Source organism: Nelumbo lutea, chromosome 3 (assembly GCF_056320005.1).
Source record: "Nelumbo lutea isolate HS-2025 chromosome 3, American lotus-T2T, whole genome shotgun sequence".
Lineage (NCBI taxonomy): Eukaryota > Viridiplantae > Streptophyta > Magnoliopsida > Proteales > Nelumbonaceae > Nelumbo > Nelumbo lutea.
In genome coordinates this window covers 55385020-55397567 of record NC_142686.1, presented here as the reverse complement: position 1 = coordinate 55397567, position 12548 = coordinate 55385020, and positions in this window count along the sequence as shown.

Genomic DNA, 12548 nt, shown 5'->3' with positions numbered 1-12548 from the left:
GAGGGTTCTAACAGGGATGAGCTTTTTGTTAAAAAAAAAAAAAAACAAACTGAAATTTTGGTTTTGGTTTTTTCGGTTTGGTTATTTCAACTATCAGTTTAGTTTCTGTTTTTTATCTTGCTTTTTTCTTATATTTCGTTTCAATTTCAGTGCTCAAGTTTGGAAAATTGATTAACCGAAAAAAACCAATTTTAAGTTTTGATTTTCTCAAAATATTATTGGTGGGGACATGATTATATCATAGTCCCCCCTACATATTATTATGTTTTATATTTCAGTTTTGGGTTTTCTCTAAATCGATGCAGTTGGTGGTTCATATTAATGTTGTTTACCTAGATTTTCCAGAGGAAAAGAAGATGGATGTTAGACGACCTCTACTATATTGATGGTTTAGGTTTACTGTTCTGTTCACGGTAATATGCCTAGCTTAAGTTTAGATTGGGTTCTGTTTGGGTATTTCTAAAACCAACAAGAGTTGGGTTTTCATGCCAAATCTACATAAAATTTATACAGATATATTTGCAACAGGATCAATTCAAACCCCTTCACATTTGGACCTAGGTAAACATAAGAAACCTAGGGCCCAGTTTGTCTAATTAGAATGATCTTTCCCCTATACTGTAAACTCCCACAATTAAATTCGGTTATAATCAAAATAATCACAAAAAATTCGGTTTGATTATTTTGGTTTTAACCTAGTTCAGCTTCAGTTTGGTTTTCCCAATTAGAGTTTGGTCAAATGCTCCCTAGGGTCTAGAGTTTACAAAACCCTCTCGCCATCCCTATCTTCAACTTAGGCCAATTCCAGGGTCTAAGGGTTTGTCCTATCCAAACCAACCCAGGGAATTGGTTTGATGGACCTGGATCTAACCCCTATAGAGTAAGTTCTAGATAGACTTGTCAATGGGTTGAGTCTGATGGACCTGGACTGATTGGACAAGTTCTAGTTCTATAATTCCTCCTAACAAATTGTCCTGATTATTATCAGTTCGGAACTGGGTCCACCATGTCCCAAACCCACTTGGGCTCGGTCCGACCTTATATAATATTATATATAATATAATATTAAATGTATAATATATATAATAGTTAATAAATTATATATTATGTAATATTTAATAATTTAAATGGTCATTTTGGTAGGATTTCGTTCAAAGCCCTACCAAAATGAGTCATTTTGTTTTCTTCACCATTGGAAAGGCAAAAACGAAGCTGGAGTCTTCTTCACCATTCAAAAGGCAAAAGGAAAAGGGGCTGCAGTTGAGACAACCTAACCTTCTCTCTCACCATTCGTTCGTCTCTCCTCTCCCACTATCAGTATATTTTCTTGCCGGTCTCTTCTTTGTCGCCATCAGTCTCCTCTCTCGCTGGTTTCTTCTTTCTCTATGGTCTCTTCTTTCTCCACCATTACTCTATTTCTAATGTTTTAGTTTTTACCAGTTGATTTCTTCTTTTTTTAATAGTTGATGTTCAGTTCTTTACTATTGAACTTAGCTATTGGGGTTAAGCCATTGAGGGTTTTGTTTGAAATCAATCCCCACTATTGAACTTGGTTGTTGGGATTAAGCCATTAAGGGTTTTGTTTGAAATCAAACATTGTTGAATTCAGCTGTTGGGGTTAAGCCATCAAGAGTTTTTGTTTTAAATCGATCTCCATTATTGAGCTCATATGTTGTCTTTTTCTTTTCACAGGTTTATTATTATCGGGTCCATTGGGTTAGACCTGATTATCCTGAGAACCAATCAGTTCGGTTTTGGAGGGTCTGGTTCGGTTCTGGGTCCATGATATTTTTTGTTGGTTCAGGACTAGTTCTACCATGTTCCGAACCAGAGCCAATCCATTGACAGCCCTAGTTCTAGGTTCTACCTTGAAACCCAGCTGAACTGACCCATGCTCACTCCTAACAGTAACATCTTGTCTTACACACAGGAAGACCTGTTCATGGGCCAGCCTGCCCTAGCCTGTTCTAAGTTAGGCTTGGACATTATTTTAGGACCACGGACTTGGGCTCAGGCTTTCTTAAAAAAGTCAGGCCCGAGCCCAAGCCCAACTTGATAATATATATTATATAATAAAAAAATATATTTTATTTAATAATATATATACAATGTTTTTTTTTGTTTCTCTTCTCCGTCTTCAAGTAATAGTGAGATTTTTTATTATTTTTGAGTTTTGAGGGCTTTTAATACAAATAAAGCATTTTTTTTATTGAATAAAAAGAAAAAAAATCTATTTTCAATTTTTTGGTCGGACTCGGGCTGAAGACCTAGGCCCAATGGTTGGGCCTGAATGTTTTCTATTGATACATAGGCAAATCCCGACCCAGCCTGGACCGAGCCATGAACATGTCTACACACAGATAAGCCACAACCAAATTTAGCGTTCATTTGAGAGAGTTGAATCACAATAGCTTTTGGATTTTTTAGGTGGGCCCCACATAGACAGCTTATATAAGTTATGCTTGGTGAAAAAATCTAGACAGCCCAAATTGGCTGTGAACCAGTCATTTGAATGGTTGTCTGCTTCAACCTCTTTTAATAGCTATCAAGAACGTTCAACTCAACCCTCCCAAACAGGCCCTTAGGCCTCTAACTTTTTAATTTTTTTTCCCTTTTTTAACAAAAATCCCTTTCTAAAAATTCCAAAAGAACAAAGTTTTAGAAACTATCCCATGTCCTTAATTTGTTGATCCCTCTTATATTTGACAAAAAAAGAAAATCATTTTCATGATATCAGATATCCTATACCAATAAATTTTTACTTTTGAGCTTTAAGATGTGAAAAATAGAAGTGAGCAAAAAAGCGTATTGAACAATTGGTAAGAGTTAGTCTTGAACAGATTATAATCTTAAATCAAAACACTTTTAAGCCCCAAATCACAAAACTTAAAATTGGGCCTTTGTGCTTTTGAGCTTTAAAAATACAAAATATTGAAATCAATCCAAACACAACCTTGGTAATTATGTGTAAATGAAATGCTCCACCCAAACAACTGAAAATAGACTGGAGTTTCCTGTTAACCTTCGATGTGGTTTTGGGTAAGCAATCTGAAAACCAATACCATTTAACAAAATGAAAGTTACGATACATGCACATAAAACTACAAACTGGTTTTTCAAATCCGCCCAAAAACCTTCCACTAGGCCATGGTTTTGAAAACCAGACTGCACTGGACAGTAAGATTGGTTGACCTGACAACCGGTCAGGCAACTGGTTTCATTTTGCCCAAAAACTGTTGATTTGGTCAGCGACCTGTTGATTCATTCAATTGAATTTGATAATGGTTTTGGCCATTTATTTATTTATTTTTATTTTTTAAATCAGATCAGGCGGTCCATTCAAATTGGATGATCAGACCATTTGACCTGAGAACCAGTGGCCAAAATGGTTCTGTGTCTGTTCTGGTTTTTAAAACCTTGCACTAGCCTCTCTTTTGGGATTTGGCCAATTATGAGCTTGAAGGCTAGGGCTGTAACTTTGGTCAACCCAACCTAAGTCCGAATTGACCTAACCTGTAATTTTACTTGGATTGGGCTTGAATTTTTGGTTATTAAGCTGGGTTTGGGCCCAAGGTTTTGGGCTTCTTTACTATTTGGGTTAGACCCAGGCCTAGCCCTAAGGTAGCCTATATATCCTTATCTGAGCCAGTCTTGATTTTGTCCTAGTCCAAGCCCAATCTCAGCCCAACTGAACTACAAATTCATGCATACATATATAGATATATATTTACATGTGTATATACATAGGGGTGAAATCGAGTTGTGTATCAAGCTTGAGCATAACTCAAAAACTCAAAGCTCAAAACTCAAATCTAGCTGGAATTCAACTTGAGTTAATACTTGCAAGTTACTCAAGCTCGGCTTGAGCCAATTATAAATAAATTAGTATTAAAAATTATAAACAAGCTAATATTAAACACACTAAAAATAAAAATATATTAGGAAACTTTAGTATATATTAAAAATTATTGATAAATTAATATTATAAATACTATAAATAAAAATATATTATGAAAAGAAATTATAAAATTATTTATTTATATTATAAATAAGTTAATGTCAAAAAATTATATCTATTTATATTATAAATACAAATATATTAAAAAATAGTATTTTATTATAAGCTCGATTAGGCTTCCAAGCCACTCAAGTGGAGTATTGCAAATAGGGGTGCAACTTGGGTGGGTCCAACTTGAAACCGAGTTGACCCAACTCGAGTTTTTGCACAGGTTGGCTTGAGTTTTGGGCCTAACCTAAGCTTGGGTTGGGCTTGAGCTGATGCCTCAAATAGCCCAAGTTTGACCAGAGCCCGAGCCAACCCGTATAACACATATATGTATATTATATTTATATAAAATTATCTTTTTAATTATTTATACATGTGTATATGTACATTTGGACCATAAAAGCCCATCAAATGAAATTTTTATATATTTCCAATCAATTATACTCTTAAATTGGACCATAAAAGCCCATCAAAAGATAAATATGTAAAAATGTACACATAAATTATTTCAAACCGAACCAACCTGCCGAAGCACAACCTACGCTTGAGGTTTGTACCTTTAGGGTTGGGCCTAGGTTGACTTTCAACCCAACCCAATCCACCTAAGTTGCAACTCTAACTATGAAGTTTGAACTCGACTCGAACTCAATTACTACGAGCCGAGTTCAAGTATTTAAGTATGCAATGCTAATAGGCTTGGCTTGCTTACAGCCATATACACACATACATACATGCACTCATATTTTAGGGTGGGATCATTGACAAACCCAAGCTAGAAAACTGCTCCTAAATGGTGAATCAGCCCTATTAAACATATTTTCATGACTGAAATGCCCTTAAGCGCCCAACTTCGTATTTTTTGCTCTCTTTGTGAACAAAAGATCCCTAACCAGTATCTAAGCTTCCATTTTTATTTAGTTTTGCTCTAAAATGCACACTCGTTTTTCATTTTCTCTTCATCTATATTATACTCATAAATGGTGTTGTTTTCCAAATGCACTCATCATGTTCGTTTTTTCTTCAGCTTATCATTCATTTAATCATCATGCAACCTAGTACTCCTACAAGCATGCATCATGCTGACTAGGATATGAAGCAGAGTTTCCATAGTTAACTATGTTGATAATGATAAGAGTACTGCCAATCCCATTCAGAGTTAGTTGCATATCTATGGTGACTCAGAAGCAGTTGATTTTGTGTTTGCATCTGGAGCAAATATTCTTGTTGTTAGCATAAATATTACCACCCAAGTGAAGCTAATTAGCAGGTGCAATTCATACCTTTCACTTCATTCTTTATACTTTTAACACTGCTATGTTATACCTATACTGCTTAATTTGGCATGTTAACCTAATCATGAAAACTATTTGTTTATTTCAGATGCAGACCTCTCCCAGTTGAGGGACTCAAGAGGAAGATGTGCTAAATTATTAAGTGATATGTGCAAATTTTACAGAGATTATCATGTGAAATCTGATGGTCTCCATGGTATCTTTCCCTTAATAAGCTTAATGATTCTAAAATATTTTCTTTTTCTTCTGTCACCTCAATGGAATAACTCATTCAGTTGCTAAATTCAGGTAGTTTCCTTCATGATCCTATGAGTTTTGTGGCACTGGTCAAGCATGATCTCTTTACTTACAGGAAGGGGTTGTAAGGGTTGAGACACAAGGCATCTGTTTAGGACATATGCTAATGGATCAGGGACTGAAATGGTATATCCAAACTATTAATGTGGACGAAGTTGTTATTGCATGTAAAAGAATTGTTGATGAAACCATGAAGTCTTAGAAGCAGTGATATTCAAGCCTGAAAACTGTAAAAGAAGAAGGTTGGGTCACCTACCATTCATGTCCCATTTGTCATTTCTTTTCTTGTCTTTGGTTGGTCTCTCATGTGAATGGCTACAAATTTATTCATCAATGTCGCTCAATTTATGATCCATGTTTTTTTTTACAGTGTAATACATTATTAGAAAGTTTTTTTTTTTTTTGCTATAAATTTAATACATCATTAGAAAGTTGAGGAGTTTACTGTGATATTTGGAACTGCTAATTGGATGGAAAAAATTGATAAAAAAACAGCTGCCCCTTGCACACTCTTCACCCAGCAAGCTAGCAAGGATAAGATAGAAAGAAACATCATCACTCTAAAATCTTCCCTACTCATTTTGCAAATATCCACAAGTCATGGTTGTCCATGATACCACATTGTGAGCACCATACATTAATTTTAGAGAATAAATCTAATGCACCATTCATTTCACCACACTTATTACAGTGATCAACCATAAGTGTTGTTGTAATGTTAAGATCATATCCGAACCCATTCTTTAGAACCCGATAGTGAAGTTGTTTTGCAAAACCAATTTCTTTAATGTTAGAATCCATTCAAACGCATTCAACACAAACCCCGAAATCATACCATTCCAAGAAAAAATTGCATCACGGTTCTTCATGAGCCCAGATTTCCTACTCACTTTTCCTACCCACTCTCTACCCACTGTGAATTGCAGCCACACATCTCTCAATTCATTCTAAGTGCTCAAACATTGCATTAGCATCTCTAATTTGTCCAGACTTGGAATACATACTTATCAAAAAATTCTCATAAATGCTGTTGAGTCGAAACCAAGTTTTATGACCTGCCTTTGAACTTGAATTCCATGCGCTTAGCTGTGGAAGCTGCAAGAACACTAGCAAAAGTGAATAGATTGGGCTTAATTCCCTCAGTTAATTTGCATCTGACAGAAAGAGTACCATGGCAAGGTCAGCCAACTCCTTCTATGTATAATCAGCCTCAAGTCTTGATTTCACATAGTGAGAGTGTATTTGCTTACCAAGAATTTAATCCAATTTTCAAAAAATGAAGTTATAACAATTATCTTTCCAAACTCTATAAACAACAATATATATGTTTAAACTTTATAGATGGCCATTTGGCTAGGGCAACAGAGTTATCATTTTCTATGTAAAATAACACTTGGGTAAAATAAAACACGAATATCACAAAAAGTGAGCCAAAGTGTCTTGGGGAATTTGATTGGCATTCCTTACGATTTGACAAAAAAAACCACTTAATTTAATTTCAAAAGGATCACTCACTTCCCCATGGGACCACTTGCCACTCAAGAGAAAACATATGTCATAATAGTACAATCTAATTGGGGTAGGTTCATGGTGGAACTAAAAACGTCAGAGCATTCTCATAAGCACAAAAACTTATAAATTACCATATATATATACTCAAAAATTAGTTTGGGTCTTAATCGGGTAGAAATATGCAAGAACCATAACAAATCCAATTATTAATCGGAACAAATCACAAAATCAAGATTGATTTAATCAGTTTGAGTTGTTGATCAAACTCATTGGATTCAACTGCTTCTGTAATACCTCTTTACTTACTTTACTCCACATCCTCCTCAGATTTATTTTTTTCCTTTTCTAACTTTATTACAATATGAATTTCAACCTATGAATTGATGCTAGTGACAGGAACAAATGGATGCCTTCTCATTAGATAGCCTAATCAGCAAACCTACTCTCACGATTTGACTAAGGATCATTCTCCAGCATGAATTGTTTATCTTGTTGTAACTTGTAATTAAGTTTCAACCCAATCCTCCTTGTTGCATATATCCTCTAAGCCACTAATTCATTTTCTTCACTAATTAGAATTCAAAATAAACCTAAAGATATTTTAATTCTTAGACCTTCCAAATCAGTATTAAAGCTACTAAACAAATTTCAAACTAAGTTAGATGGTTAGTGATGAGGGGTATTTTGGTCAACCCACTTGGTGAAGGACACATGGACGTTGTCAGTAATACAACGTCCAAATCAACAAGACAGTTCGCCTGTTCAACCCGTGGCAATTTATAATAGGTGCGTGGCCTAGCTGAAGCGAGCTTGGCCCACCAACAACAACAGCTCGCCCGAAACCATCTTACACGCCATATTCAGTTTAGCACCATTATCGAAACTGCAGGGGATAACTCGTCAAACTACGTGCCACAAGACCTGCAGGCGACCTATAATAGTCGCACGAATTTAGCAACTAACCTCTCAGCACTCCCTCAGACTACAGAAACAGCTCCGTAGAAAACTCAAAGGCGTTGATCAGTGACACCTAGACACCTAATAACTATAAAAAGAACCCAAGGACACTCTGAAAGGTATGCACACATAAGCTCTCACACTCTCTTAATTTCTCTAAGAGAACTCGAGACTAACTTAAGCATCGAAGTGTCCTCCTGGGTAAAAGTTACCCAAGCACTCTAACCTCTCTTTCATTTCAGCAACTCTTAACTTGGACCCTCAGCTTGGTTTCACAACTCGGCTTACCGTAGATTGAACCCAATCCGAGCCACATCATTAGACACGAGAGAGTGAATAGATTATGTGTTTTATCTATTGGTGGGCATATTTTGTGCTTCATTAATTGGCGCCGTCTGTGGGATACACAACAAAAAGCCTGTGTTTCTTTTCATTCATCTCTTTATCTCTCTCATTTTCCTCAAAGAAACCTTTCAATGGCATCTTCCAACAACCCGTTTGCTAACAACGTCAATGGCCAAATGCCAACAATCACAATAGGCCAAATCAATGTTCCTTTACCACCGGTCGATGCTCAGAACAATATGAACATGCCACCCCACCTCTAATGGCACCTCCCGCAGCTATGGACGTACAACATCTTATTGATTTGGTTCGATGCGTACACAACATTACAAAACAAATGTGAATGTGGAAAAACAGATTTGTATTCATTTCTAGGCAACAACAGCACCGGCAATAGCAGTATCGACAACCGCACCCTGCGGTACCAAATCAACCAGTTCAACAAGACAATCAATAAATATCGTGAGGAAGTTAACCTCGCAACAGCCAACAACCTCCTTGTCATAACTCCTATCGTGAAAACCCACCCCCTCAGCGAGTGTGAAGCCAAATTCAGGTCCTAGACAAAGAAGTAGTGGTTCGAAATGAACAAGTCCCAGTAGAGAGTCAAGTAGATGCACCGGCCGGGTCTAATGCAACTAGTTCCACCGAGTATACCAAGAAGAAAAAATGAGCACACCGAGTGGGAAAGAAAGTATAGCTCGGCCAGGCCAAAAGTATGATACCACCTGGAGAATGCAGCATTGCAACCGGTAAATTGGTCTCCCTCTTAGAAAGTACAACATAGCTTGACCCGCGAGACTCCCTTGGCACCCAAAATCCTCAAAGTACCACGGCCCAAAAACTTCCAGCCCCTGCCCTTGAATCCTACCAAGAAAAAACAGACCTCGTAGAACATGCAAATAGCTTTCAAGCCCTTATGCTCCTTTATTGAGTGAATGACGCCAGTATGTGCATTGTGTTTTCCACCACTTTGAAGGATGAAGCATGGCTATGGTATTCAGGGCTGGCCCCAGGGTCTATAAAGAGCTGGGACCAGTTTTCTAGACTCTATTAATCCGTTTGTCACCAGCAAGCGGCATTCAAAATCAATTACATGTCTATTCAACATTGTACAAAAGCCCAATGAGACTCAGGGACTACATTTGGCGGTTCAACATGGAACGACTGCAAATTCTGAAGTGGGAAATTGAATTGCGTCCCCCGACTATCATGGAGAAATTCCTTGAAGTAGCCAATGATTTTATTAGAGCAGAATAAGTAGTTGGCACAGAGTCTGAGACAACCAAAAGGAAGCGAGCTAATAAAGAAAGCACCAGCAGAACCAGGTGAAGGAGCAAGTCACCTAGAAAGAGCAAGTCCCCAAGGAGAAGACATAGCAACTCGCCACGCCGAAAAAGCAGGTCGCTGGTTAGGAGGGTAGCACAACGAGTAGTAATACCACCGACATACATGAGGGTGTTTACCCGGCTGAACACCAGGAGGGAGGAGATCCTAATGCAAATTCAGTCCAATGATTATGTAAAGTGGCCTCCCAAGCTGAGGGGAGACCCCAACACCCAGAACTCAAATAAATATTGCCATTTTCACAAGGATTTCGGACATGACATTGAGTATTGTTGGAATTTAAAGAATGAGATAGAAGACCTCATCAAATGAGGTTACCTGAAATGATCCGTCAAGGATGAACGACAATCAAAGCAGAAACTAGCAAGGAGGTATCTTAGGACACCAGGTAGCAGGATCAAGCTATGCAAAGTAAGCAAATATAAGAAAGGCAAGTCTGAGGGACCATAAGTGTAATTGTTGGGGGCTCAACAATAGCAAGTTGCACCACATCAGCTAGGAAGAACGTAGGGTGAGAATTGAAGCAAGAAGATACCTAGCCATGTAAGTGCCCACAGAAGGAGGAAGTCATTTATTTTACAAAAGATGATATGTATGGGGTCCAGTACCCTCATGATGACGCCCTAGTGGTGAAACTGATAATCAATGATTTCAAGGTGAAGAGGATTCTGGTGGACTCAGGCAGCTCGGCAAACGTTTTGTTTGTAAAAGCTTTTAACATGGTGGAACTTAGAAAAGGCGACCTGTAGCCCGCCGATGTACCCTTAGTAGGATTTAGTGGCTAGGTAGTTCGCTTGATTGGCAGGATCAAGCTGCTTGTTGAGGCGGGCTCACCACCCCACATGATACGTTTTGAACATGATTTTCTGGTAGTGGCTTCCACATCACCGTACAACACAATCCTGGGACGACCAATGCTACATGCACTACTAGATGTGGTCTCAACATACCACCTCGCACTAAAATTTTTGACAGATACGGGGATAGGAGTGTTACAAGGTGACCAACTGGAATCCCAAAAATATTTTGTGGCTTCATTAAAAGCCAAAGGTAAAGCGACAATTGATATAGACTTGGACCCACCACTGGAGAAGACGGAAGAAAGAGCTCACCCAATTGAAGAAATGACAATAGTACAGGTCTCCAAAGCCAAACATGAAAAATTACTCCAGATAGGAGTCCACCTAAAGGAACCATTGTGATCTGAATTGGTAAGTTTTCTATTAATAATTTAGACATTTTCGCCTGGTCAACTGCTGAAATGCCTGGTATAGACCCTAGTTTGATAACTCATAAGCTTAATGTGAACCCTATAGTCAGACTAGTCTGGCAGAGGAAGAGAAACCTTGCCCTAGAAAGGTAGAACATAGTAAACGAGGAGATGGGGAAGCTATTAGCAGTAGACTTCATTGAGGAAGTCCAATACCCGAGTTGGGTAGCCAATCTAGTTTTAGTAAAGAAAGCAAGTGACAAATGATAGATGTGCATAGATTTTATAGACTTGAACTGAGCCTGCCCAAAAAATTGGTTTCCCCTTCTCAGTATAGATCGTCTGGTAGATGCGACCTCAAGCTTTGAACTGCTCGGTTTCATAGATGCCTATTCAGGTTACAATCAAATTCTAATGGACCCCGAAGACCACGAGAAGTCCTCTTTCATCACCGAAATAGGCCTGTATTGCTACAAGGTCATGCCATTCGGTTTAAAAATGTTGGGGCGACCTATCAGCGTTTAGTAAACTTTGTTTTTTCTGAGTTGATTGGCAATAAAGTTGAATATTATGTTGATGACATGGTTGTAAAAACACTTTTTTCAAAGGATCTCGTTTCTAATTTAAAACTTGTGTTTGATGTTCTGCGCAAACATAACTTAAAACTAAATCCGAACAAGTGCGCTTTTGGTGTAACCTCTAGCAAGTTCATAGGTTACATCATCAGTAACGAGGTATAGAGGTCAACCCAAAAAATATTCAAGCTATCCTAGATATGAGACCATCTAGGTCAATTAAAGAAACCCAGAGACTAACAGGATGAGTAGCAGCCTTGAACCGATTTATGTCTAAATCAGTTGGGAAGTGCCTTCCCTTTTTTAAGTCCATAAAAAAGAACAAGGCCTTTGAGTGAATTGAAGAATGTCAGCTCATCTTCGATGAACTGAAGCGATACCTTAACTTGCCCCCCTATTGACCAGGCCAGAGAAAGGAAATTAGCTCAATTTCTACCTCTTTGCAAGTGATGAGGTGATAAGCTCAGTCCTTGTGAGGGAGGTAGACAAAGTACAATGACTTTTGTATTATGTCAGCAGGGTTCTCCACGTTGCCGAGACAAGGTACCCCAACATAGAGAAGCTCACCTTTGCATTGGTATTAGCTGCGTGAAAGTTGATGCCCTATTTCCAAGCCCACACCATAGTGGTGTAAACTGACCAACCCATGAAGCAAGCCCACACCATAAATGCCAATGACACACGAACATCCTACATCAGCCCGCTGCCGACCTAAGATACCTAACCAGCCCGTGGCCATTTGCACAGTGGGGCATAGACTTATTGAGACCCTTTCCACCAGCTAAAGGACAGAAGAAGTTTCTGGTAAGTAGCTGTGGGTTACTTCACCAAATGGGTGGAAGCGGAACCTTTAGTAACAATAACAGCTCGCATCATTCAAATTTTTTTCTAGCGAAGCATAGAGTGCAGATCTAGTTTAGCAAGAGTACTAGTCTTCGATAATGGAAAATAGTTTGAAGATACCAAATTTCAAGATTTGTGCGATTAAATGGGAATAAGGCAGAAAT